The sequence below is a fragment of the Myodes glareolus genome, chromosome 1 (genome assembly GCF_982192425.1).
Source record: "Myodes glareolus chromosome 1, mMyoGla1.1, whole genome shotgun sequence".
NCBI lineage: Eukaryota > Metazoa > Chordata > Mammalia > Rodentia > Cricetidae > Myodes > Myodes glareolus.
In genome coordinates this window covers 60,553,497-60,579,745 of record NC_142026.1, presented here as the reverse complement: position 1 = coordinate 60,579,745, position 26,249 = coordinate 60,553,497, and the positions used below count along the sequence as shown (strand labels likewise).

Sequence of the window (26,249 nt, the reverse complement as noted above, 5' to 3'; positions counted from 1 at the left end):
TAAACAATGTTTGGGAATATGGGCGCAGTTATTTCTCTCCAAACTTCTTCCTGCTGTATGGGGGCGCTGTTAATTAAGTCTTTCATGAACCTGTGTGCCAGCTTCATCTCAGTCTGCAGTTGAGTGAAGTAATTTTCTGAAGGTGTTCACGGCAACCTTTCAGGATGGTGTAGTCTATCATACTATATTGGGATAGAAGCAATCCACAGGGTCTCATCCTCTGTGAAAACAAAAGAAGAATCTCTTTTCCAAAGTATCTTATACTTAGATCCAAATTCTGAAGTCATAATATCCTTATATCCATTCTGGTTTAGCTTGGCAACCCATATAATGAAATGTCTCTCTGTACTTAGCTCCTTCACAGTCAAAAAAATTAACGAAAACACAATAATACTCAGAATCCAAACTCTCTGTGAATTTTCCATTTTTCATGTTTTTTTTAAAATTACTTTTAATCTATAATTATCTGTACTCTGTCTCTTTAAAGACTTTACCCTTTTTTTAAGGCGTTAACTTTATTTTCTATATTCTTTTTCTTTTTTTTCTCTCCCAAGCCTACGTACAGTCATCCAACACTATGACCCATTTAGAGGTCTTTTATGTCTGAATCTGTCCTATTGTGAATCTGTAACTTTTTACTATCCAGGAGCATTTTGTTTTGCATTTTTAAATCACTAAGCACTTAATCTAAGCTGTGACATTCCTTGGTCAAAAACAGGTACTACTTGCTTGCCCCGCCCAGCCCAACATGGCGGAGCTGCTCATGCCTCTGAGCCTTGCGCATTGCACTGCTAGCATGGCGGAGGCGCTTGTGTCTCTGAGCTGCAGCACGCAATGACCCCCTTTTAGGCACACAGTGAGTCTTGTTGCCATCAAACAAATCGTAGCACTTTACTCCAAATGTTCCATTCAAAAGCTCTGTCTCCTGCAGGAGCCAGACAGAGATTACAATGGCGGCACAGCCCAGAAACTGGTATTTAAAAACTGCCACGTTCTAGTAGTCCTGATCCCACTGCTTACTCAGGCAGGAAAAGCCAAGCCATGGGCATGATCTCAGCTACTTTGTTCCTGACCCCAAGTGGGCACACAAACGTCCAGGCTCAGAAATGCTCCATATCTGGGGTTTGCACTGGCGGCAGGACCCAGGAAGCCATGTTTTAAAACGACACAGCTTTTTTTTTTCTGCTGCTGTTGCTGAATCAGGAAATCTCTCTACAGCACACCCTACCAAACAGAAAAAGCTGTGTTAAACTCCCTTTCCCTTATTTTTAAGCTCTCTCAGTTTTTTAAGTGGATTTAGCTACCACGTTGGGCACCACTCTGTTAAAAGGAGCAGCGGGTCGCTTCCTGCCGCCCAGCTCCCAGCTAGCTTTACCCGAAATAATTACATGGAAACTGTATTCTTTAAACACTGCCTGGCCCATTATATCTAGCCTCTTATTGGCTAACTCTTACATATTGATTCAACCCTTTTCTAATAATCTGTATGTCACCACGAGGTCGTGGCTTACCGGAAAATAGTCAGCATGTCTGACCTGTCAGCTTCATGGCGGGGCGACTCTCTGCCTCTTTGCCTCTTCCCCAGCATTCTGCTCTGTTTACTCCACCCACCTATGTTCTGACCTATCAGGCCAAGCAGTTTCTTTATTAATTAACCATTGAAAGCAACAGAAATACAGAAGACCCACCTACATCAGAATGGAATGGAATGCTTGGGACTTTAAGGAATCCAACTGAGATTTTTCTCTTTTTTTGAATATAACTCAGCAAACAAGAGACCTACTGGAAGGGGAATGTAACCCAACCCATTGAGAAGGGAGAGGAGTAAGTTCCTAAGGGTGAGGGCCCACTTCTGGTCTTAGATAACGTCATAGTTTCTAGGAAGTACAGCTCCTTAATTGTTCTTAACTTAGGCATCCTGTATGACAACCTTTTTACTAATCCTGTTCTGGCACAGGGGAAGTGTACATATGTGAGTCAATTCTCTCACGAATTCCTTTCTGCCTCCTCCACTCCTTGGGTCTATGAAAGTGAGGCCATAGGGACAGCTGAGAAGGAAGTCAGGTGCCAAGAGGCATGGAAAGGGACAGGTGGGGCTGCCATTATTCAAGGCCACAAACACCGGCTTTGGCGTCTCATCCTCCTTATGATTCTTCCAGGAACTCTCCCTCTTTCTGCTTCCTTATTGCATTTCTTCTTCGTTTATCTGTTTTATGGTCTGAGAATGGCTGTGCAAATAACAATTCAGTAAAAATGACTTCTTATGAGGGCAGGGAACCTGGTCCTACAATTTCCTAAAAAAGACTAATCATTCATGAACACAGGTTAAATACAGGGCCTGAAATTGTGCAGGTGGTGTTAGGAGGCAGGTGTTTGTTAAATCTGAAAGTGGGGGGCAAAAATCATTCTGGAGTATGGATTTTGTTTAGGAGACTACGGAAAATTTTAAGATCCCCTCTGCCCAGATTGAGTGAAGATGAAGTTAAATTACAGAATTTGTCGACATTGGGCACATTGCTTAACTCCTCCATCTTGACTTTTTCAGGCTGTAAAAATGGACATGACAACAGATCCTCTTGAGAGATCTGCAGTTCCGTGCAGAGCCTTAGGCAGGAACTGCACACAGTAGGGCTGGCTGTGAGCAGTTGTGATTATGGGAACAGCAAAGCTGCCAGCCTGGGTGTCTAGGCTGGAATGGTTGCTTGCAGCTGGACATTGGTGGGGCAGCTGGGGTTGAAATGGTTCAGGGAGGTGGACGTTCCAGATCTCACTAGGCAGTTCTAGGAAAATACCTTTGCCAAAAGGAGGTTGTGAGGGGTGTGGAAACAGTTGTAATCTCCTGGAGGTCTTGGTGTGTACCCTGAAATCATATAGGCTTGTCAGGCCTAGACACAGGTTTCAGGGAATGCCTTACAAAGACCATTTGTTTGACTAAGAGAATTCCTTCTTGTGACCAGAGTCATTATTTTTATCTTTGTAATGTCCTCATTTATAAGGTATAAAGAGAAGGACTGAAGAAAGCTCCAATAAGGAAATGGATGTGTGCACCAGAACAGGTTTGGGGCTGGTGTATGTAAGCAGAGGGAGCATGTGTTTTATTTGAACATAAAAAGGACTTCTTAAAGCTGGATTCCCTCATATAAACACACTGGGCAACCTGAGATGACAGCAGACTCCCTGGAGAAAACACGGGAGCAGAGTCACAACAGAAGGGAGCACGCAGGACTGTGGTACATGGCAGGGTAGACCAAGGATGTCGCTTAAGGCAAAGGGAAAAAGAGAGAACTGAATGGCGAGAGGAGAGGTCTATAAGGATGCTTATGGGGGACAATCACAGCCCAGGCAAGTGTGTGGTTTTATTTACTCTCTTCCTGTCACCTTCTGATGCAGTAAGAATGACCCTTGTGCTACAGATGAGATGGAGGAGGTTAAGGTGCTGCCCAGGGTCATCCGGCCACAACTACAGAGCATTGCCTCCAAGTCTGTTCTCTTTCTCTACCATTCAGTCAAGTGAGAAGGGCGGGGGGGGGGGGGTCACTGGGAGTGGGCGTGGCTTGTCTCTTAAAGTGACAATTAACCTTAACATCCCAGCTCTTTTTTATAATAAAAATCGGGAAATTAGATACCACAGGTTGATGGAATTGGGGCAGCTGTTTCTCAAGACTGCTTTTGGCTTATTTACAGGTGTTGTCTTTGAAGGGGGGGACCTGAGAAGGCTGGGTGTTGGCCACATCCTGGCATAGGTGGTCTCTTTGTTCCTGTCCAGTGTTTGTGGCATGGAAATGTTTGGAGTCTCTTATACCTGTTTAAGGTATTGGCAGAACAAAGAACAAAGTTAAATTAAGGGAAAAAAATTTTAGGACCAGGGAGTTGAGGGGGATGTATCTGACCTGTTTAAGGTAGATCCTTTAATTCGGCTACCTGAAACTCACAAGAATTCCTTGTGTTTGTGAAAACAGAAGTTTTAGACACATAATGACTGTGGCATATTTTGTTCTGTGACATATTTTTGTACAATGAAAAGTATTTTTTAAGACTATGGAAGGCAGCATAAGAGAGAAATTTGATCTGAAATTTGTTTGGTGAGGTACCTGGCAAAATCTCTCAGCTATCAAAATGTATCCGAGATCTTTGAGAAGGATAAGATTTTACTTGAGTTACTGATTTAAAAAATGACTGAGAATTTACTTGGTTGGCACCCAGAGCTACTCTTTTTGGGTCCTCCATGATCGCTGAAGGTTGCATTTGCCTTTTGCTGTTTAGCGCAGGGCCTGTCAGGCCTGAAGAGATTCTGTGGGCTAAGAAATCTATAAGAAGACAGGCCTGCCTTGACCTGAGGAGCTAAGCTATCGATTCCAGCGATTCTGTCCACGTCAGGAGATCTTTAGTTTAGATGAAAGGCAGTTGAAGTGAACTGCAGATGAACGTTGTTCTGTGACCGTTTGTTTTCTTTCTTCTGTGGAGGAAATAGAGTGCTGCTGCTAGGAGCCAACCTGTCTCTTTTTGTTGTGAAAAGTTTTTAATAATTAAATATTTAAATATCACTGATCTCTGAGCAGTTGAGTGCTGTTTATTAGGTATAACTGCAGTATAGAATCTGTCTGGAAGGTTGGGTCTGAGTTTCACTGTACTGGCTCTTAATGGGTAAGATTTACACTCGTAAAAAGGCAGAAAGAAAAAACTACTTGCAATATAGTGACAGAACTGACAATAGTAGAGAACAGCTTAATATATTTTAAATGAGGGTTGTATTAAATATCAGGCATTTTTGTAAGAGACTTAAAAGTACATACCACTTTAAAACATAAGACTTATGATTTTGTAGTCTGAAAGGAGATGTAATGAACAATTATTATACACAGAAAGAGTGAACAGGAATTGGGCAACGTGGATGCTTTTGATGGGCCCTACCAAAGGCATGCCACTGCACAAAACATATGTAACATATTCAACAAGAGGATTTTAGTGCAAACCGGAAGACAAGGCAGGGTATAATTAAGTAAAGATGGGAGAGCTTGGTCACGTGACCTGGCTCTCAGCCAAGATGGTGGCAAAGTTACCTGAACCCAGTCAAAATTGTGGCAGCCATGTGTTATATGAAAAAAGTTACAATTTTTTGAGATGTAAAGATTTTTAAGCTTAATAAGAGGGACCTAAAGGTATGATCTGCTCTGTCGCTGAGCTGCCATGCTACACCACAAGACACAGAGGGGGGCAAAAGGCTGGAACCGAAAAAACTGCACCATGCCATGGGTAGAATTGAAAAAGCCATCTGGAATTTTAAAAAAGCCAGGGAGCTGACATGTGTGGTTGCTACCCACAGCCAGAATCATGAAAACTCGTGAAACAGTGGCACCCGGAGGCCTATAACAGGAATGGGTGCAAATCAACGCGAACACCCAGGACTCGTGGAAGAGCGTCCTTGGGCCATGAGTGGGGTGTTATGGCCTGGCTGGATCTGGTCGTTCAGGGTGACTCAGAAACCAGAGAGGCTGGGGCCACTCTGAGCAGTATTATGACGAGGGAAGAAAAAGAAAAGAAATGAAAAAAGGAGATGAAGAAACTGGGGGACCCTGGGCCTTTAGTGGAATGCACTGCACGGGGAGTGTACAGTGCTAAAACATGGGCTGGCTAACCCGGGTCAGTCCAAACACGATTCCAGCCAAGGGAAGCAACCAAAGAAGAACGGGGGGGGGGGGGGGGGGGGGGGTGGGAGTGGAAAAAAACCCTGGTTCAGGATCCTGACCCTGGGAGAGGAGTTCCGGGCAGGAGCACTTATCCGAGTCAAGGCACCAATTGTTAAAAATGCTGCAAGATCCCTGGCGGCAGTAGGCAGCGGGCCCATAGAGCATCCAGTCCTAGACAGAGACGGCTGCTGGTCCCGAGCGGTGGCTGGTTCCTGGCAGGCTGGTCCCAGCAAGCCCAGGTGTGTGAGCAGGCGGCGAGTAGAAGGCACATGGACAGACACATTGTACAGAATATAATTGGATATTTATTACTTAGAGGGGGAGAAGAAAGAGAAAAAGAGGAGAGAGACAGAAAAGGGAGCAGAAGAGAGGATGCGAGTGTGCACGCCCAAAGGAAACAGTGAGAATCAAGATGGCGAGAGAAGGGCAGGGGTCACCGGGAGTGGGCATGTCTTGTCTCTTAAAGTGACAATTAACCATAACACCCATGGGACGATGGTCTATTTTTTTCAGTGTCAAAAGGCCTCATGTCTGGTCCTGAAGCAGTGCCAAAGCTCACTTCTTCCTGTTCTGTTCCTCTGGGCCAGCTCCCTCTGCAGGTGTGGGGGTGGGGCGAAGTGTCCAGTCAAAGGGAAAGCTGTGGGGATCCCTGATCTTTTGCAGAGAGGAGTCATTTAGGCTGTTGGCAGATGAAACAAGAGCTGGGGGTCAGGACCTGGCCTACTGAGTTCTGACCTTGAATTGAGTAGATTTGCCTCTCCAGGCCTTAGCTGTGACTTCTTTAAGATGAGACTGAAGATGAACTCTGGACTCAGAGTGTGACTGGTGTGGGAGAATTGTCTGTATTCTGTCAATCATGTATTTTAATAAAACGCTGATTGGCCAGGCAGGAAGTATAGGCAGGTCAAGCAGACAAGAAGTAGAGGTGGGGCAATGAGAATAGGATAAGGCTAGGGAGGAGGAAACTCCCTCTGCCACTCCTGCGCAGACCACTGAAGAGGCAGCATGTAACTTGCCCAGCTGAGAAAGGTACGGAGCCATGTGGCTAATGTAGATAAGGATAATGGGGTAACATAAGTTATAAGGACTAACAAGAAGCCTGACCTAATGGGCCAATCAGTTTATAACCTTATGGAGTCCTGTGTGTGATTTTCTCGTTGGGAGTTGCCAGATATGGGGTACCGGGCGGGACAGAAACCCCAACAAGCCGGCCCCTCATACTACATATGGCGCCAATGTGTGGACAACTGTATCCACATAAAGCCTGAGACAGCTTGGGAAGTAATTCTAGAACAAAATGACAGCATTGCGCGTGGTTTTTTGGTAGCAGCAATTTCTCGCATCTGCTCTGCTTGCTAGAGGCAAAATAGTGCTCTCATCTAAGAGAGGCTTCCTGACTCAGCTTTAGCTGCAAAACCTTGCAGCTCTTTAAGAGGTCCTGCCACGAAACACTTAAATGGTATTGATGAAAAGCTGAATGCATGCTTTTCGGTTTTCAGTCATAGCAGGAAAAAAGCTGTGCTGTTTTAAAATGCTGACTTCCTGGACTGTCCTGCCAGGACAAACTCTGACTCTTACAGGAAGGCAGTCCGACTGAGTGTGGTCTGTGAGCAGAATGCTGCAGTTTGCTGGCAAGGACCTTGAAACGCCATAGAGTTGTGGCAGTGAACACAGCTCTGGCTGGTACCTCAGTCATGAGGCTGGAAAGCTAAGGAATGGGCTAATTCCAGCCATAAAACCCACAGTTTTAGTCCTCTCCTTAAAGACTCATGTGGTCAGAAAAAGAGAGATATACAGTAAAGAGAGGTTCAAAGATGAAGAAAACCTCTAAAGAGTTTACAGTGTGTTAAAAATATATGCAGGCTAAAGGTTAAAGTCATTAAAAATAAAAAAGAAAGAAAGGGAGAAATAGGGTGTGGTGGTACACACCTTTAATCCCAATGCCTGGGAGGCAGAGGTACATTGACCTCTGAGACTTTAAGGGGCAGCGGTAGTTGACCTCTGTGACTTCAAGGTGTGGTAGCACACACCTTTAATCCCAATGCCTGGGAGGCAGAGACAGACAGATCTCTGAGTTCAAGGTGTGGTAGCACACACCTTTAATCCTAGCACTGGGGAAGTAGAGACACGTGGATCTCTGTGAGTTCAAGGTGTGGTAGCAAACACCTTTGAGCCCAGTACTGGGGAGGCAGAGACAGAAGGATCTCTGTGAGTTCAAGGACAGCCTGGTCTACAGTGTTATTCCAGGACAAAGATATACAGAGAACCTGTCTCAAAAAGTAAAAGTAAAAATAAAAGAAATAGAGGTTAAAATAAAGATGAAAAATATACAGAGAATCTTGATACTGTATGTTATTATGCTCTCTTTGAATTGTTTGAATGCTGAGGAAGGAGCAACAGCTGCTAAAGGACTGTTGTTTATAAATACTGCTGAACTAACCCAAGATAGGTATTTTGAAAATACCTTGGCTTCAAAACTGAAGTCAAAAGGTTTGTTACTTTGAAGAAGAGATTTTGCTTTTGTTTCCACAGAAAATGAGAGGCTGTGGATTCATTCTGAGTTAAGAAAAATCCAGTTTGAACAAGGAAGACCACCTGAGAAATCTCTAGTAGGAACAGATGGCCTGGATGTCAGAGTTCTACATCCAGAACGGATTCAAGATGCTGCCTGAGATGATCAAGACTCACAGGATACTCCAGTCAGAACTTGATTATAACTAAATTTTCCTTAGGTCCCCATAAGATCATCAGCACCCCCAACCAGCAGGAAGTAGCCTGAAATACTACGCCCACATTCCCAACAAATGGACTATGGGTATTTTCCTTTGTTTTTTTGTTTTTGTTTTTTTTTTTTTAAAGAGGGAAATGGTGTGGGAGAATTGTCTGTATTCTGTCAATCATATTTTAATAAAACGCTGATTGGCCAGGCAGGCAGTATAGGTGGGAAAGCCAGACAGGAAGTAGAGGTGGAGCAAAGAGACTGGGAGTATTCTGGGAAGCAGGAAACTCCCTAGCCACTCCTACGCAGACCACCGAGGAGGCAGCATGTAACTTGCCCAGCTGAGAAAGGTACGGAGCCATGTGGCTAATGTAGATAAGGATAATGGGGTAACATAAGTTATAAAAACTAATAAGAAGCCTGACGTAATGGGCCAATCAGTTTATAATCTTATGGAATCCTGTGTGTGATTTTCGTTGGGAGTTGCCAGCTGTGGGACAGAAACCCCAACAAGCCGGCCATCATGTTACATGTGACTGCGTGACTGTCAGTGATGTTTGCTCTTCCTCAGTGAGATGTATGTATCCTCCTGAGCCTGAGTCTCCACCCTCAGTCATGTGCTGCCACTGGGCTGCCATGTAAGAGGATGGAATGATACTTTTGGACAGGTCTTATTCTGGACCTCTTAGGAAGGTTCCTGCCAAATTGTGGAAATCCCAACTCCCAATTCTGATGCTTTGGAGGCTTTTGGACTCTTATGAGTGGGGAATCATCAGGGGCTTTAAGTGGGAAGTGATCTCTTTATCTGTTTCTCGGGACATTATGGTAGCTGTGTTCTACAGACAGTCCACCTGAGAGAAAGCTCCCAGCCCGGAGGATCAGAAGCCATGAAGCAGAGGGGACGGTGAGGGCCATTTGGGAATTGGCAGGTCTTAGTGACTAAGAAGGAAAGAAGAGATGGTCACAGGGAAAGGGCTAAAGGTGGCTCTGAGCTGTCTGCTTTACGCTCAGGGGTGGATCAGATAAGGACAAGGGGTGGATGGCTGGGACTGAGATGTGAACCGAGTTTGGCTTATATTGAATGGGGAACCTGTGGACTCTCTAGCCACAGAGCTCCCAGGCAGCCAGGAGAGACCGATGCTCTAGGAGGCTGAGGGAGAAGAGGGTGAGCGCAGAGGGTCTCTGGTTTTATGGGAATTGCAGGTTTGTCCCCAGTCACAAGACACGTGACTGTTTGCCTGTCCCAACCATTTATTTAGTGATTTAGAGTGATTTGTTTTAGGAATATGACCAGATATTCTTAGCCCGACATCACACATAAATTACCAGGGAGAAGCAGGGAGAGAGTGAGAGGAGGGTTGAAAAAAAAACCAAACAAACCAGATGCTATAGAAAAAAATAACAAGAAAGAGGAGAAGATGAAAATACATACTATAGAAATTTTAATGTTATTTATAAATCATAAAGTCCAGTGTAAATTTGAGAGCTCTGTTGAGATCGCAGTGTCCATGAGTCAGATCCAGGTGGGGTGTGGCTAGGAGGACAAAGGGAAGTCTCTTAGAAGGATGATGCTGAGCTCTGCAAAGGTTCCTTGCCCTCATCACTCTGTTCATTTGCCCTCCTGTGGAATGAGCTTCATAGTTCACATACTGCATCAGTCAACAGATCTGTGTATAGCACAAGCCTACTGGACACTGTGCTACACTCCATGTTCTCATGTGGTCCTCTCAGTGGCAAAAGGACATTTGATGAGTTTCAATGTACAGAGAAGGGGACTAAGACAATCATTTGCCAAGGCCTCACAGTTGGTGTGCTCAAGTCAGAGCCTGAAGTCAGGCTGTCTCTCAATAGTTGTACATGGTTTGGCGTTCTACATTTAATTGCTTTGTTTTAAGATAGTAGAGGTGGGGTGCAATATGGGTACAACAACTGTGTAATTGTGTGCATGAGTGTGTGTGTGTGTGTATGTGTGTGTGAAAGAGAGAGAGAGAGAGAGAGAGATCGAGAGAGAGAGAGAGAGAGAGAGAGAGTCCTACTAATGATAGGAAGGACTTCTCCAAGAATGGGGCTCACGTTTGTAAAAACTGAGATCTGTGGGTGTTGCCTTGCACCAACTGAAGGCAGGGCTCCTCAAACACTGATGTTTGAGACCCACTGAGCTGGCTGACTGGGCTGGAGAAGGCAGTGGGATCTGGGCTTCTTGGGTCTCATTCCTCTGTGAAGTCACCAAGAGGGTCAGTGCTTTAAATGACTGGGTTCTTGTTCAGGCACTTAGTGGGGGGATCCTGCAGACCCTTCCAGATTTCATCTCTCATTCTTACTTCCATTTCACCCTTCCCTCTTCCGCTCTTTCCTGCGCTGTGCTTTGTGGGCCGTCTCACTTCTCTGCTTGTCCTTATCACCTGGATAGAAACAAATGTGGGGGAAGGAGAGAAACCATCTCATACAGGGCTTGGTGCTCAGTGCTGGGTTCCAGGGACACGCCTTTCAGTGGGTTTTTCTGGGTTCCTCTGCACTGGTGTGGAGTTATATAAGAAGCTTAGCTGCTTCTCAGCATAGACACGGCAGAAGGTAGTAGACAGGGAACAGTGACATTGCAGCCAGAGATGTAAAGCAGAGAGGCGGTCGGGGTAACCACAGACTGTGTCCCCGTGGTCCCTGGCCAGGCAGTGCAGAAGAGCAGGAGGAATGAGGCATCTTTTCCCTGCAGCCTTGTCCAGTAGCAGTTTGGAGGACAAAGGAGTTCTTTCCCCTCTTGGATGAGGACACTGTCTTATGCAGTTTATTTTCTGGGTGTGATCCAGAAGGAAAGGGATGCCTGCTTCCATGTCAGATGTGCTACCAATTTCCTTTGCCACCACACTAGTCCCTCCTCTGTAAATGGTTGGATCTGGGGATCTACTGGAGCGAATGTTTGTGTTCATCTTAGTTCTCCAGTTCACATGCTGTGCTTAGCTGTAAGTAGGCAGGGGCAAGGTGTGCGCTGTCTGAAAGTTGTTTTTATTCCATGTGCTTTCTCATTCTGATGAGAAGATTGAGTTCTGTTAATGTTTGTGACTCTTTGAACAGCTCTGTCTCTGTGAACTAAAAATGACCTTTTTGGTGTGCTGAGGTGTCTCCTGAGGTGTATGGGTCCACTGACCCTGAGAAAATTGCCACCATTTTAGGTTCTCTGTCAATGTACAGACTCCTGATGTTTGGAATTCACACGACCTGCCTTGCTGTCCTTGAGCTGAAGCACACTTGGTTTCCAGAGTGGTTTGTGATTGCCTTTTAAATATCTTGGTCTGTGGTTTCCCTAAAGAATCATCAGGAAGTTCTTCTCACTGTCACCACGGCCTCTGATTCATATTTTTCCTTCCATTTGAGTCCCATAAAGATACCAGAGATCCCAACACTCATGTACATTGAAAATGGCAGTTATACTTTTTTTCTGTTGGCTACTATTTTCTGGGGAGCTCTCATAACATATCTGTGAACTCACATAGTATCCTAATGTCTTCTACATCACAGCCACATAAGGATTTAAAGTGGTGTCTGGGTGTTTGCGGATACTCAGGGTGTGGGTCAGTGACAGTTGAGGTGGAGAGGAAATGATTCAGGAGCTATTTCTGCATTTTTACACAACTTCCTGATAACATGCAGGTGTTCAAGGTCGATGTTCAAAATTTCCTTTATCCAAACTGCAATCTACCTTGTTTCTTCTTGGATGTGTATTGCGGGAAGCACCAGGAAGGTAGAGTTGAAATACCCAGAACTTTCTGAACATTCTGAAGTCTCAGAAACTGGGTGTTAACTGTTCTGATCTCACTACCCGTAGGTCTGGGAGTAGGAAGAAGAGGATTTGAAGTTTCTGTGGTAGAGGGAAGATTGGACAAACAGAAAAGGAGTTGAATTTGTGCTTTTTTTCCATGTTCATAATATTTAGGCATACTAATCTTTAAAAAATAGTTTTCCTAGGGTAGGGAGAGTTGACTCGGTGATTGAGAGCACTTGTTGCTCTTGTAGAGACCCGGGTTATAGTCTCAGCACCACCTGGTGACCCACGACCTGTTTCAGGGGCTCAGATGGCAAAACTCTCATAAATAAAAGTTAAAGTAAATAATTTCAATTTTTTAAAATAAAAGTCTAACTATTGCTGAGAGTATCATCATGATTGGAGTACTTGCCTAACTTGCATAGGTTCTTAAGTTTGATCACAACCCTACCATAAAGTCAAAGTTGTAATCTTGAACCTTGAAAGATGACCTGGTGCTGTGGTTTTTCCTGATATTCTTGCGCTGAGCCCTCTCTATCACACTGAGTTGACTTTTCTTTTTTTCCTGCATTTTCAGACTTTATGATGCTGTTTGGTGCCTTCATCCTTCTTTTACTTACTCAGAAACTCATTTTAGCCTGATACCACCTAGGTAAAATTACAGAAGGCAAAGTAAGTAGAATCTCCCTGACCTTTCTATTCTTTTTTTCTTTCTTTTTGCTTTTCAGCACAGTTTCTTTTTTCTTCAGTGTAGCCCTCACAGTCCTACAACTTACTCTATAGACCAGTGTAACATGGTCTATGTCTGCTTTTTGGGGTTTCTGTCCAGTTCCCACAACCAGTAAACCCCAAAGAAGTTACACAGAGAGTCTGCATTAGTTATAAACGGATTGGCCCATTAGCTCAGGCTTTTTATTAACTCTTATAACTTATATTAACCCATTATTTTTATCTATGTTAGCCACATGGCTCAGTACCTTTTTCAGCAGGGCAGGTTACATTCTGCTTCTTTGGTATCTGGACAGGACTGGGGAGGAATGGGCTTCCTCCTTCCCAGAATTCTCCTGTTCTCATTCACCTGTCTCTACTTCCTGTCTGGTTGTCCTACCTATACTTTCTGTCTGGCTACTGGCCATTCGGCATTTATTTAGTACATAATTGACAGAATACAGACAATTCTCCCACACCACTTCACCCTCTTTTTTTCTTTTTAAACAAGGGAAATATCCATAGTCCATTTTTTTTTTTGGAATGTGGGTGTAGTATTCCAGGCTACTTCCTGCTGGTTGGGGTGCTTATACTCTTATGGGGACCTAAAGAAAATTTTAAATTATGATCAAGTCCTGACTAGAGAATTCTGTGAGTCTTAATCTTCTCAGACAGCAGTCTTGAACCTGTTCTGGATGTAGAAGTCTGACATCTGGGCCATCTCTTCCTACTGGAGATTTCTCAGGTGGTCTTCCTTTACCAAATCTTATTTTTCTTAACTCAGAATGAATGAGTTCACAGTCTCTCATTTCCTTTGCAAACAAAAGCAAAATCTCTTCTCCAAAGTAATATACCTTTTGACTTTAATTTTGAAGTCAAAGTATTTTCATACATATTTTGGATTAATTCAGCAGCATTTATAGGCAAATATCTTTTAGCAGCTGTTGCTTCTTCCTCAGCATTCAAACAATTCAAGGTATCAAGATTCTCTGTGTGTTTCCCTTTTTATGTGTCTTTAGTTTAAACTCTACTTCTTTTGTTTTTATTTTTTGGCTTTTTGAGACAGGGTTTCTATGTGTCTTTGTCCTGGAACTTACTCTGTAGACCAAGCTGTCCTTGAACTCACAGAGATTCGCTTGTCTTTGCCTCTCCAGTGCTGGGATTAAAGGTGTACTACCACACCTTGAACTCAAGAGATCTGTCTGCCTCTGCCTCTCAGGCATTGGGATTAAAGGTTTGTGCTACCACAACTTGAACTCACAGAGGTCTGTCTGCCTCTGTCTCCCAAGTGTTGGGATTAAAGGTGTATGCCACCACATGCAACTACTCTCTTTTTTTTATTTTAAGAACTTTAACCATTTTATCAAGCCTGCATGTATTTTTAAAAACACAGTAAATTATTTAAAGGTATTCTTTGTCTTCAACTCTCTCTTTACTGTATATCTCTCTTTTTCTGACCACGTGAGTCTTTAATTTGCTAAACAATATGAGTAGGATTAAAGCCATGGCTTCGATGGCTGGATACAGGCCATTCCTTAGCTTTCTGAGATTCCATGTAGTATGGAGGAGCAGGCTGCATTCCACTGCCTGGCTAGCTTAACCCCCGAAATAACCACACAGAAATTGTATTAATTAAATTACTGCCTGCTGCATTAGCTCTCACTTCTTATTGGCTAATTCTCACATCCTGATTAACCCATTTCTATTAATGTGTATCACCATTTGACTATGACTTACCAACAAAATTCTAACCTACGTCCATCTCAGGCTGGAGATTTATGGTGTCTTTCACATTGCCCTTTGTCCCAGCATTCTGTTCTGCCTTCCCCACCTATCTAAGTGCTTGACCCTATCAAAAGGCTAAGGCAGTTTTTTTTTATTCAACCAGTGAAAGCAACACAAATACAGAAGGACCTCCTACACCATTTCCCTTTTCTGTTTAAACAAAAAAGCTTTAACTTTAACATAGTAAAACTACATATAACAAAACAGTTGTCAAGCAAGAATACAGTTACAATATTTAGATATATTTTTATCTTTTATCATAACAATGGAAAACTATAAGTATAATTATCTATTCTTCAACTCTATCAAAGACTCCAGAAGAATATAATATTACCTAAGTAAACAATGAGTAAAGCAACTTCCAAATCTCTAGAAATTACAGAGACATCTCACTGCCTGGACAGTCACTCAAAGTTCTTTTGTAATGTTGGGGCATCCATCTTTGGCCTTCAGGCCCATATTATCCAGCAGATTTTTCCATGAAGCAGGAACCTTTAGACAGTTCAGTCACTTTCTTCTGTATCCTGCAGAATGTCTTGCAGACTCTTTCATGAATCAGGAACCACAAAGGACCATCTCACCTTTAGGCAAGTTCAGCAGTCCTCTCTCTGCAGGTTCTTTATGTCCAGTTTATGCAACAGTCCAGGCAAGAGCAGTTTCTTGCCGAAATGGCTAACCAACTCCATAAGGAATTTCTTTGATGCTCATCTTTCTCTTGAAGTAGATTGGTGCTGCCAGGAGCAGACATGTCTCATTGTCATGAAAAGCCCTAAGTTATTAAAACATTTTAAATGCCATATTCTTTAGTCTTTGAAAGATATGAAGAATGCCTATTTAACTGAAATATATCTCTATATATCTAGAAAATCTAACATGACTACAAGCTTGTCTATTATTGATAATTATCCATTAACAACTTATATTTCCTAATTAAACATTACATTTTTAAATGAACTACACAATCACAATACCTTAATCAAGATCAGAAATACATATACATATAACAAAATTGACCTGAAATTTATATCAATAAAGCAAAAATCCATACCAATACAAATTATTCATATCTATATCATATCCCCCTTTAAATGTAAAAGAACATTTATAAACAATATTTGGGAATATGGGCATAATTGTTTTCTCTCCAAACTGCTTCATGCTATATGGGGGCACTGTTAATCAGGTCTTTTATGGTGTATACTGTTTGCTAGGTTCCTCTTAGTCAGCAGTTGAGTAAAGTAATTTTTTGAGTGTGTTCAGAGCTACCTTTCAGGAGGGCATGGTCTATCATACCACATTGGTCTAGAAGCAATCCACAGGGTCTCATCTTCTGTGAAAACAAAAGAAGAACCTCTTTTCCAAAGCATCATATCCTTAGACCCAAATTTTGAAGTCATAATACCTTTATAATATCCATGCTTGTTTAGCTTAGCATACCACACAATGAAACATCTCTCTGTATTTAGCTACTTTACAGTCAAATAATTCAAAGAAAACACGATAATATACATAATCCAGACTCTCTGTGAATTTTCCATTTTTTCATGGCTTATTTTTCTTTACTTCTTTTAATCTATGACTATCTGGACTCTGTCTCTTTAAAGACTTTACCCTTTTTTTAAGCATTACATTTATATCATTACTCTGTATACTCTTTATCTTTTCTCTCCCAAGCCTATGTGCTTTTTCTAACACCATGACCCATTTAGAGGTCTTTTATGTCTGAATCTGCTCTTATTGCATTGTCTGTAATTCTTTACTATCTAGGAGCACTTCATAAAATGCTAAACACTACTTAAAAATTTAAGTTGTGCCATGTAGGGATAATATGGTACTGCCTGTTTTCTTCCCAGTCTAAACCTTAACTGCTCTGTTATTATGATAATTATGATAGTTCCTGACTGAGATCAGCACAGTTCAGCATGGAGGAGCCGCTCCTGCCTCAGAGCCATTTGGTGCCCCTGAGCCATGCACAGTTCCAGGCACACAACAATCCACATTGTCATCAAGCAAGCCATAGCAATTTACTCACAAAACCCCATTCAAATGCTCTCTCTCCCGCAACAGTCAGAGGTCATGCTGGCAGCACAGCCCAGAAACTGATATTTCAAAACCTCCACTTTCTCATAGACCTGATTCTGCTATCTACACAGGTAGGGAGCATTGAGCCATGGGTATGGTCTCAGCTACTTTACTTCCAACCCCGAGTGGGCACACAAACATCTGAGCCCACGAATACTCCATAGCCGGAGTTTGCACCAGTGGAAGGGCCCAGGAAGACTTATTTTAAAATGGCGTGAGATTCTTTTCATTGCTGAGTCAAGAAAATCTCTCCACGGCAGCCCATCAGAAAACAGAAAAAGGTTGTGTTAAACTCTCTCTCCTTTTTAAGCCCTCTTAGGTTTTACATGGAGTTAGTAGATCACATTACAGAGTAGTACATACCACTCTGTAGTATGGAGGAGCCAGCTACATCCCGCCGCCCTGCTAGCTTAACCCCTGAAATAACCACACAGAAATTTTATTAATTAAATTACTGCCTGGCCCATTAGCTCTCGCCTCTTATTGGCTAACTCTCACATCTTGATTAACCCATTTCTATTAATGTGTATCACCATGTGACTATAGCTTACCAGCAAGATTCTAACCTATGTCTGTCTCAGGCCAGAGATTTATGGCATCTTTCACATTGCCCTTTGTCCCAGCGTTCTGTTCTGCCTTCCCCACCTATCTAAGTGCTTGGCCCTATCAAAAGGCAAAGGCAGTTTCTTTATTCAACCAATGAAAGCAACACCTATACAAAAGGACCTCCTACACCAATTCCAGATACATGGTGGAGGTACCAGCTGTAGCCATGTTTATTGCCACAACTCTATGGTGTTTAAAGATTCCTGACAGCAAGAAAGCTGCAACAGTGTGCTCACAAACCACACTTGAATGCTCCTTAGTCAGACTGCCTGCCTGAAAGAGTCAGAATTTGCCCTGGAAGGACAGCCCAGAAAGCCAGCATTTTAAAACAGCATGGCTTTTTTTCCTGCTACAGCTAAAAACCAAAATGCATGCTGTCAGTTTTGATCAACACCATTTCAGTGTTTCATGGCAGGACCTCTTAAAAGAGCTGCATGGTTTTACAGCTAAAGCTGAGTCAGGAAGCCTCTCTTAAATGAGAACGCTTCCTTGCCTCTAGGTAGAGCAGACCTGAGAAATTGCTGCTACCAAAAATTCATTCTTTACTCTATTCTTTTCTGTCTAGAATTACTTCCCAAGCTCTCTTAGGTATTATGTGGGTGCAGTTGTCCATGTGAGCATCATTTGTAACATGAGGGCCTGCTTGTTGTGGTTCCTGTCCTGCCCAGTTCTGTACTATGGATGTTCTTGTTTTCTTAAAAAAAAAGAGGGGAAAATGGTGCAGGACAATTCTGTATTCTGTCAATTATGGTTTAAACAAACGTTGATTTTCCAGTAGCCAGGCAGGAAGTATAGGTGGGACAACCAGACAGGAAGTAGAGGTGGGACAATGAGAATAGGAGTATTCTGGGAAGAAGGAAGCTCTATTCCCAGTCCTGCCCAGACACCGAAGAAGGAAGATGTGACCTGCCCCACTTAAAAAGGTACTGAGACATATGCCTAACATAGACAAGAATAATGGGTTAACATTAGTTATAAGAGTTAATAAGAAGCCTGAGCTAATGGGTCAATCAGTTTATAACTAATGTAACTTCTTGTAGCATGAGGCAAACAGGCCTGCTTTTCGTCCTGCATGGCTAGCTTTACACTTGAAATAACAACACACAAATTGTATTCACATTGTAAACACTGCCTGGCCCATTAGCTCTAGCCTTTTACTGGCTAACTTTCACATCTTGATTAACCCATTTCTATTAATGTGTGTAGCACCACGAGGTGGCAGCTTACTGGGAAGATTCTAACCTACGTCCATCTTGGGTTGGAGTTTCATTGCATCTACCTGACTCTGCTTCTTTCTCCCAGCATCCTGTTCTGTCTATTCTGCCTATCTAAGCTGCTGTCCTATCAAAAGCCAAGGCAGTTTCTTTATTAACCAATGAAAGTAACACATAGATAGATGACCCACCTACATCAACTTCTGTGTGATTCTTTGGCACCTAACGACTGTGGGAGCTGGGCAGGACAGAAACCCCAATAAGCAGGCCCTCATGTAACAAACCAGGTTTGCTTTGAACTCAGAGGCCTCTATGTCTCAGTCTCCAGATTGCTGGAATTAAAGACATACAATGCCACCTCCCAGATTTGGCCCTCATATATTTGTGCTGTTTGTAGGTCCTTTGAATTTCCATGTCTCTATGGTGATCCTGGGATTGGTTCTAATCTGAATCTGTTGTAACCCTTTGACCAGTGTAATTGCTCCATAAATAACGCTCAGCCTTGGGAAGGAAGGGAGTCCACATACTGGGTGTTGAGGGTGTTTAAAATCAGGCAGGCTGCACGTGGATTTAATTCCACTTAGTGTTTATTAACAGTGGGCAGTTGGTATGGATTCTGAGAGCCTCAATTCCAGGAGCCACAACATGATGAAGAGACCCCCCCAACTGTTCTGACAGCTGACTGGGGGCAAGCACTTGACAGCGAATGAATCATCAGCATCTCTAGAGATGAACTGTGACTGATGTCAGTTTTCATATAGAGAATTTTAAGTAGCATGGCCACATGGATGTAACTCTTGATGGTCAGTGTTGGGATTATGAATAGGCCTGGTCACCCAGGGCCTGTGTCTGCAACTGCTCTAAAGGTTGGACTGCATAATCCATGACAGTTAACAAGGATAAGCAGAAGAAAAGGGTTTAAAGCCCTGGGCATCGTGCTTGTGAAACAGCAGTCACCCATGAATGGCAGCTATTACCACCAGAGTAGAGGCTTGTCTCCCATGAAGCTCTTGGCTTTGACCTTGTGTGTGGAAGATGCTACCTCGAGACAGGGTGAGGTGGGAGTGAGATGGCTCTTTCCACTAAGCTGGGGTTTGCAAGGTGTTAGGGTTTCTTCTGATCCTGTTCTGTCAGACAGGTTTATTGGCAAACATCTTGATCCCAAAGCTGCCTGACAGGCCCTGAAAAGAAAATATGGGCACTGAGGCTGAGCGGCTTTAGGGAGGGGCTCCCACTCCAAACCAGTTGCTCAAGAACTGTGTTCTGAGCCTTCCTTCAGAGATTGTGACTTTTATTTCCCAATATCTTGTCTCTTTGTTTAGGGGGTAAGATAAACCATCAGTGCAGCATAGTGGGGCCACTACCTCAAGCAGTACAGGAAAGGAGACCTACAGGGAGCAGGGGAACCCACGTGTTGGCTTCAAAGCAATCAAACACCAGCTGTTTCCCTTGCCATGTGTGCTTTGGCTCTCTGCCCTGCCCAGGGGACAGCTTGGCCAGTGAGCCATCTGACACTGCTGCCCCATCCAAGGCACTGGCCTGGTTACAGCTCCAAGCCTGGCTTGTCAGGGTATGAGGAACCTGAATTCCTATCACTCATACCCCACTTTTCATCTGTGTGGCCTTAGCAGTCTTCTCTCACCTTTTCTGAGCCTCAGTTTTCTCACTTGTGAGAAATTTGCAAAGATCAAGTGAAATGAAATGCACAAAGCCCCTAGAATGGCAGCTTCTGTACTACAGTGCTCAGTGAACACCTAGAGTCTGGTTGGTGCAGATGAACAGAGAAATATAAGACACCATCCCTTCTTTTTAACGGGTTGTGATTTAGAAAGGGTGTGAGCTAGCACGTCAAGAATGGCATGTCTAGCACAACCCTGGCCAACACATCACAGGCAGTGAGAGCTTTGGGGTTTGGAGTAGCAGAGCTCCTCAGGGACTTCCTTCTGACCTAGTGATCTGCCCACATGCTGGAAAGAACAGTAGGCAAGCCCTCCTAGGTGTGGAACAAGGTCAATGCGTAGGGTGAGGTCAGCTTCTAAAGGGCTTATGTCATGTTAAGGGGCTTGGGGTTCCTCAGAAGGCTTTTGAGGGGAGAATCACATTGATTTGGAGACTTGTTCTGACACTTGATTATAAAGTAAGAAGTTTGAACTGTGTGTTTATTGTAGAGGAGTTTCCATGTTAATAAGTCTGATTGTAAACTATGGATTTTTTGTAAAACAAAGTCTTATTATATAACCCTGACTGGCCTGGAACTTTCTCTGTATACCAGGTTGACTCCCAACTCACAGAGATCCTCCTGCCTCTGCCTCTTGAATATTTTGACTAAAGACATGTATCACCATGTCCCACAAAAACACAGGAATTTTTATTTTACTCATAAAGTAATGAATGTATTTTGGGGGAAAGTGGAGGTAGAGGTTTTATTTAAAAAGCCATTGAGCCTCTTTCTTCCTGTTGTCAGGCACTGCACGTGTGTGTGTGTGTGTGTGTGTGTGTGTGTGTGTGTGTGTGTATGTGTGTGTGTGTGTCTGAGGGAGACTGTGATCTGATAACTCTTCAGCTGTTTGAGTTATATAATATTATCTCCACAGGGTGTATGACCTTGGTGCATCTGGAGCAATAGGAACCTTGGCGAGTTTTTCAAAAAAGGATTTTTTTTATTATTGTTATTCTTTATGAGTAGAGTGCTTTGCCTGCATGTGTGACTGTGCACTGTGTGATACCTGGTGCCCTTGGAGGTCAAAAGGACTGAATGGATCCCTTGGAACTGGAGTTATAGATGGTTGTGAGCCACCATGTGGGCCCTGGGAACTGAAGCTATGACTTTGATAAGAGCCCCCAGTGCTCTTAACAGCTGAGTCATTTCTCCAGCTCCAGGAAGGAGTTGCAATTGGATAAACTTCAGTTTTATATCATTCTTGCTCTTCAGTCACCAAAAAGGACAAAAATAACTATGCCCTCTTATTGTTTCTCTGTGGATGCAGGGTTTACTAACATAGAAACTCTCAAGTAAGAGGTGTTATACAGCCGGGTCCCCAATCATCGGCTCAAGGTCTATTCCTGCCTTTTAATACCAAGTAGCTTGGACACAGGTGCATGCCACTGGCTACAAATTTTTTTTGTAGTTTCATCACTTGCAAAATCATCTAGCAAGAGGTACCTGATTCTTCCCAGAGTCTTTGAAGGTGGCTAGGCAGGTGTCTATCTAGCAGGAAGAGGTTGTCATTCGAGTCTTGCACATAGAACCTCGTTACTCTACATTTGCTGTTCCTCAGGGAGGAGTTTGAAGCTCATGTCTCCCAGTCAGTCCACTCAGTGCATATTGACCAAGTGCTCAGGGCACCCTGTAAACCGGAAGTCCACAGAAGGCATATGCTCAAGAAAAAGTGTGATTTCCCAGGTTGTTTATTATGGAAAATTGTAAAGCAGGAGACTTTGGTTCTCCTTTACTCAACCCTGGAGACACAAACATATTTTGGTTTTGTTGATAGTTTTTCTAAATTATAGCTTAATTTTATTATTTCGTCCTGCAGGACACAGTCTAAACTGCACCTTTAGGTTTGCCTTTGTTCTCAAGCATCTTTTCTAAGAGGGCAGAACTACAGTGTGGAGACTGACATACATGTATAAGAGGTGTTTTCTGGGGTTCTCTAAACTGTGGGCTCTTTTGTTTATCTTCTTTTTCTTTTTATTGAAAATGTAAGATATTGTATAGCCAGGTAGTGGCGACACATGTCTTTAATTCCAACACACGGGAGGCAGAGGCAGGTGGTTCTCTGAGTCTACAGAGACTCAGCCTGGTCTACAGAGTGAGTTCTAGGACAGCCAAGATTACACAGGGAAACTCTGTCTTGGTGGAAAAAAGACATCATACAGAATAACAGGTTTCCTTATCGAATCTTTATGCATTGGTGTCTTTATCCTTCGTTCTACTTCTTTCCTCTTCTTCAGGACCCTCCCACATCTGGCTGCTTCCTTTCCTTCAGTTCCCCCTTCTGCTTTCATGTTACATCTATACCCTGACTTCCTTTGTTCCTCCCTTCTTTAAGATGTCCCCCCACCTCTCCTGGTCCCCCCTTAGTTCATTGTTTACACACAGATCAGTTTAAATCTAGGTTCTGCATGTGAGAGAAAACTTGTGACATTTTTCTGAGTCTGGTTTATTTTATTTAACATGATTTCCAGTTATATTCAATTTCCTGTGAGCATCATGGTTTCATTTTTCTTTATGGCCGAATAAAATTCCATTACGTGTATGCACCACTGTTTTTCTATCCTTCTGTTGGGAACATTTAGGCTGTTTCTGTTTCCTGGCTACTGTGACCAGTACAGCAGTAATCACATATGCACCTGCATCTCAACTGACTTGAGTCTTTCAGGCAGAGGACTAAGAGTGTGCTGGCTCTGTCCTAAGTTTAGTTTTTTTGAGAAACCGTCATAGTGATTTACACAATGGGTGCTGTGTGAAATCTATCAGCCTGTAGCCTTCAAGTTACCTGCCCACTTGGGCATGGCCTCTTATAATATAAATGCCAGTGTAAAACATGCTCCCTCTCTCTTCCAGCTGCGGGATTCGAAACAGCTGCTGTTTCCCATTCGAGCAGAGGACTGTGATCTGTGAGTCTACCTCTAAATAAATAATGCTTAATTATACTCAATTCTGAGATAATGTGGGATTTCTTTTTAACTTCTGTTTTCAAATGGGTGACCAATTTACACTCCCATGAGCAGTGCATTTAAGGTTTCCCTCTTCCACATTTTCAGCAGCATCTGCTGTCCTTAGTTTTGTGGATGATGCCATTTTCTGACTGATGAGATGGGATCGCACAGCAGTTTATGTGCATTCACCCCATGACTGATAGCTAGGAATGTTGAACAATTTTTCAGGTGTTATTTTGGCATTTATATCTTCTCTTTCTGAGCACTGTCTATTCAGGTCTGTAGCTCATTTATTGATAATACATTTTTGGTGTGTTTTGTCAATCTCTCTCTTCCTCCTCCTCCTCCCTCTCTCTGATGAGGTGATACCATTTATACTATGTTTTTTTAAATCAATTGTAGCTCATGCTGGCCTCAGATTCACTATGTCAAGGATGAGCTCAGACTTCTGATCCTCTTGCCTCCACCTTTCAAGTGCTGGATTAAAGATGTGCACCAACCATGCTCAGCTGCATGGTGTCCTGGGATCTGACTTAGGGATTCCTACATGCGAAGCCAGAACTGTACGAGGTGAGCTACTTCCCTAAACTCCACAGTTCTTTAAATGTGTCAATTCCTTGTGTGACATTGGCAAGCTATTTCCCTCTTTCTCTGAATTATTTCTTCACTCAGCTGATGGTTTCTTTTTTATTGCTGATGCTGTTTTATTTCATGCAGTTCCGTTTGCCAAATTTTGAATTTTAGAAACATGTTGTTAAAACTTTTTCCATTATTATCATTCTGATAACTATATGAACAGGTATTTTGTCTGCTGTGTATCTGTGCACCATGTGTGTGCAGTGTCCTTGGAGGCCAGAAGTGAGTGTTAAATTCCCTGGAACTGGAGTCACAGATGGTGGTGAGTGGCCATATAGGTGCTGGGAGCTGAAGAGAAGGCAGTGTTCTCAACTTCTGAACCATCTCTCCAGCTCCATTTTTTTTCTTTGAGACAGAGTTTCTTGGTGTAGCTTTGGAACCTATCCTGGAACTGGTTCTTGTATTCCAGACTGGCCTTGAACTCACAAAGATCCACCTACCTCTGTTTCCTGAGCACTGGGATTAAAGGTGTGCACCACCAGTGTCCAGCTCCAGCTCCATATTTTGAAAACAGTGTTTAGTTTTAAATTTCTATCAGATTTTATTCATTTATTTGTGCATCTATATATTTACATGGGTCCATGAGTGCCATGACACACTTATGGAGTCAGAGGACAGTCTGCACCATGAGAGTTTCAGGGATTGAAACCAGATTGCCAGGGTTGGCAGCAGCCGCCTTTCCCATTGAATCACCTCACAGGTCTAAATCCTGTGAAGTTTTCATTATTGGAATTCTTTTTAGCAACTTCTTTTCTATGCTGTATCTTGAGGTGTTTTGCCTGTTTTTCTTAGCAATTTCAAAGTTTCAGGTCACCAAGCCCAGCCTAAAATGTTTTGTTGTGCCCAGATCATGACCCCCAGAGACCATAAAAAAAAAAAAAACAAAAACAGAGAGACTGGACTGCAAGTAGCAAGGTTTTCTTTATTGCAAGTACAAACCATGGCTCGGAATCCCCGTCTCAAACATCTTGTAACAGAGAGCTGGAGAGAGGAGCTGTATCTTCTCTGTGTGGTAAGCTTTTAAAGGCATAACTCCAAAGAGGCTTTTTGAAGCTTTTTTGTCACGGGTGCAAGGACTTTTGCTCCCTCCCATCCTGCTAAGTCCGCTTTTTCCTTGTTCTTAGAGCAAGGCCATCTTTATCAGCCTGTACCAGGTGGCCAGGCATAATTTCTCAGGTGTTGGGGGAAGGCCACTATCTCCCTGGGAACAAGCAAGTCTGGGTTTCTATTTTTAAAGTATTTTGCTAGGAAATTCTTTTTGCCCCTTTGAGAATAAGGGGTGAGGGTCCTATCATTTCAGGTGAGGACAGACTTCCACTTTCATTGTTAAACCTGTGATATTGAGTACAGTGTGGATGCTGTGTAGACGCAGCAGTGAGAAAACAGTGACAAGATAAATGTGTCTTATGACCTGCCGAGGCAGAAGCAGGAAATGAGGAACTGACCGCCCGGTCCAAAGGACCCAGTCAGGATAGACAAGCAGTGGATGGAGCCTGGCTTGTGCCCCACTGAATGGCACAGCTTTAAATCCAGATCCTAGGATCCAAGCCTGAAATCCAAGCTGCAAAAACAGTAGCCTCGGGGAACTGCAGCTCCAGACCCAGATACAGGGGTCTGTAAAAATGTAAATAGGCAAATTAAGCCTGTCAACTAGGCAGACTTGCAGTTGGGATTAAAAAGAAATCAGGGAAATAGAGGTTAATTCAGGATTTCAAAGAAGTTAAGACAACCGTGCAGCCGATGGGAGTATTCCAACCAGGGCTGCCTTCTCCTAAAGCTATACCACAAGGCATCCATAAAATCAATTTAGACTTAGAAGGCTGTTTTGATACCATCCTTTGGCATCACAAGATTGCCAAAGATTTGCTTTCAGTATTTCCTCAGTTAATTTCAGAGAACCAATACAACAAAGAAAGTGACCATGTTTTGTGGGACATATCAGAGCACATTCAGATCTTCCTGGTTGATTAGCTGAAGGCAATGCTTTAGCTGATAAACTTACAAAAAATAGTTGCTCTATCATAGGTTGAACTTGCTCAGCAGTCACATGCTTTGCACCATCAAAATAGCCTAAGTTTACAAAAGCAATTTAAATTAACAAGGAAAGCTGCTTGCCAAATTGTTAAGCAATGTGAGATGTGTCCACAATATTTACCTGTATCTCATTTGGGGGTAAATCCCTGATGACTACTTCCTAATCACATGTGGCAAATGGATGTTACTCATGTCTCAGTGTTTGGAAAATTGAAGTATGTGCATGTGATAGTTGATACATATCCAGTATTCTTGATGGCCAATGCACAAACTGGGGAAGCTGCCAACCATGTAATAACTCATTGCTTAAAATGCTTCTCATGCATGGGAACACCAAAAATAATAAAGACAGATAATGG

The 26,249-nt window shown here is 43.0% G+C and overlaps 1 long non-coding RNA gene across 13 annotated transcripts in view; it reads left to right on the top strand.

Moving 5' to 3' along the window:
* The first annotated feature begins 2,519 nt into the window (after nt 1–2,519).
* Nucleotides 2,520–26,249, top strand: part of LOC146896012 (uncharacterized) — a 112,401-nt gene continuing 88,671 nt past the window's right edge. For 5 of the 13 annotated variants that reach the window (XR_015738303.1, XR_015738301.1, XR_015738300.1 and 2 more), the window contains exons 1-4: nt 3,529–6,716; nt 8,220–8,502; nt 23,126–23,178; nt 23,623–24,868. This is a non-coding gene — a long non-coding RNA (uncharacterized LOC146896012). The other 8 variants (XR_015738299.1, XR_015738292.1, XR_015738295.1 and 5 more) reach the window with 8 other exon arrangements.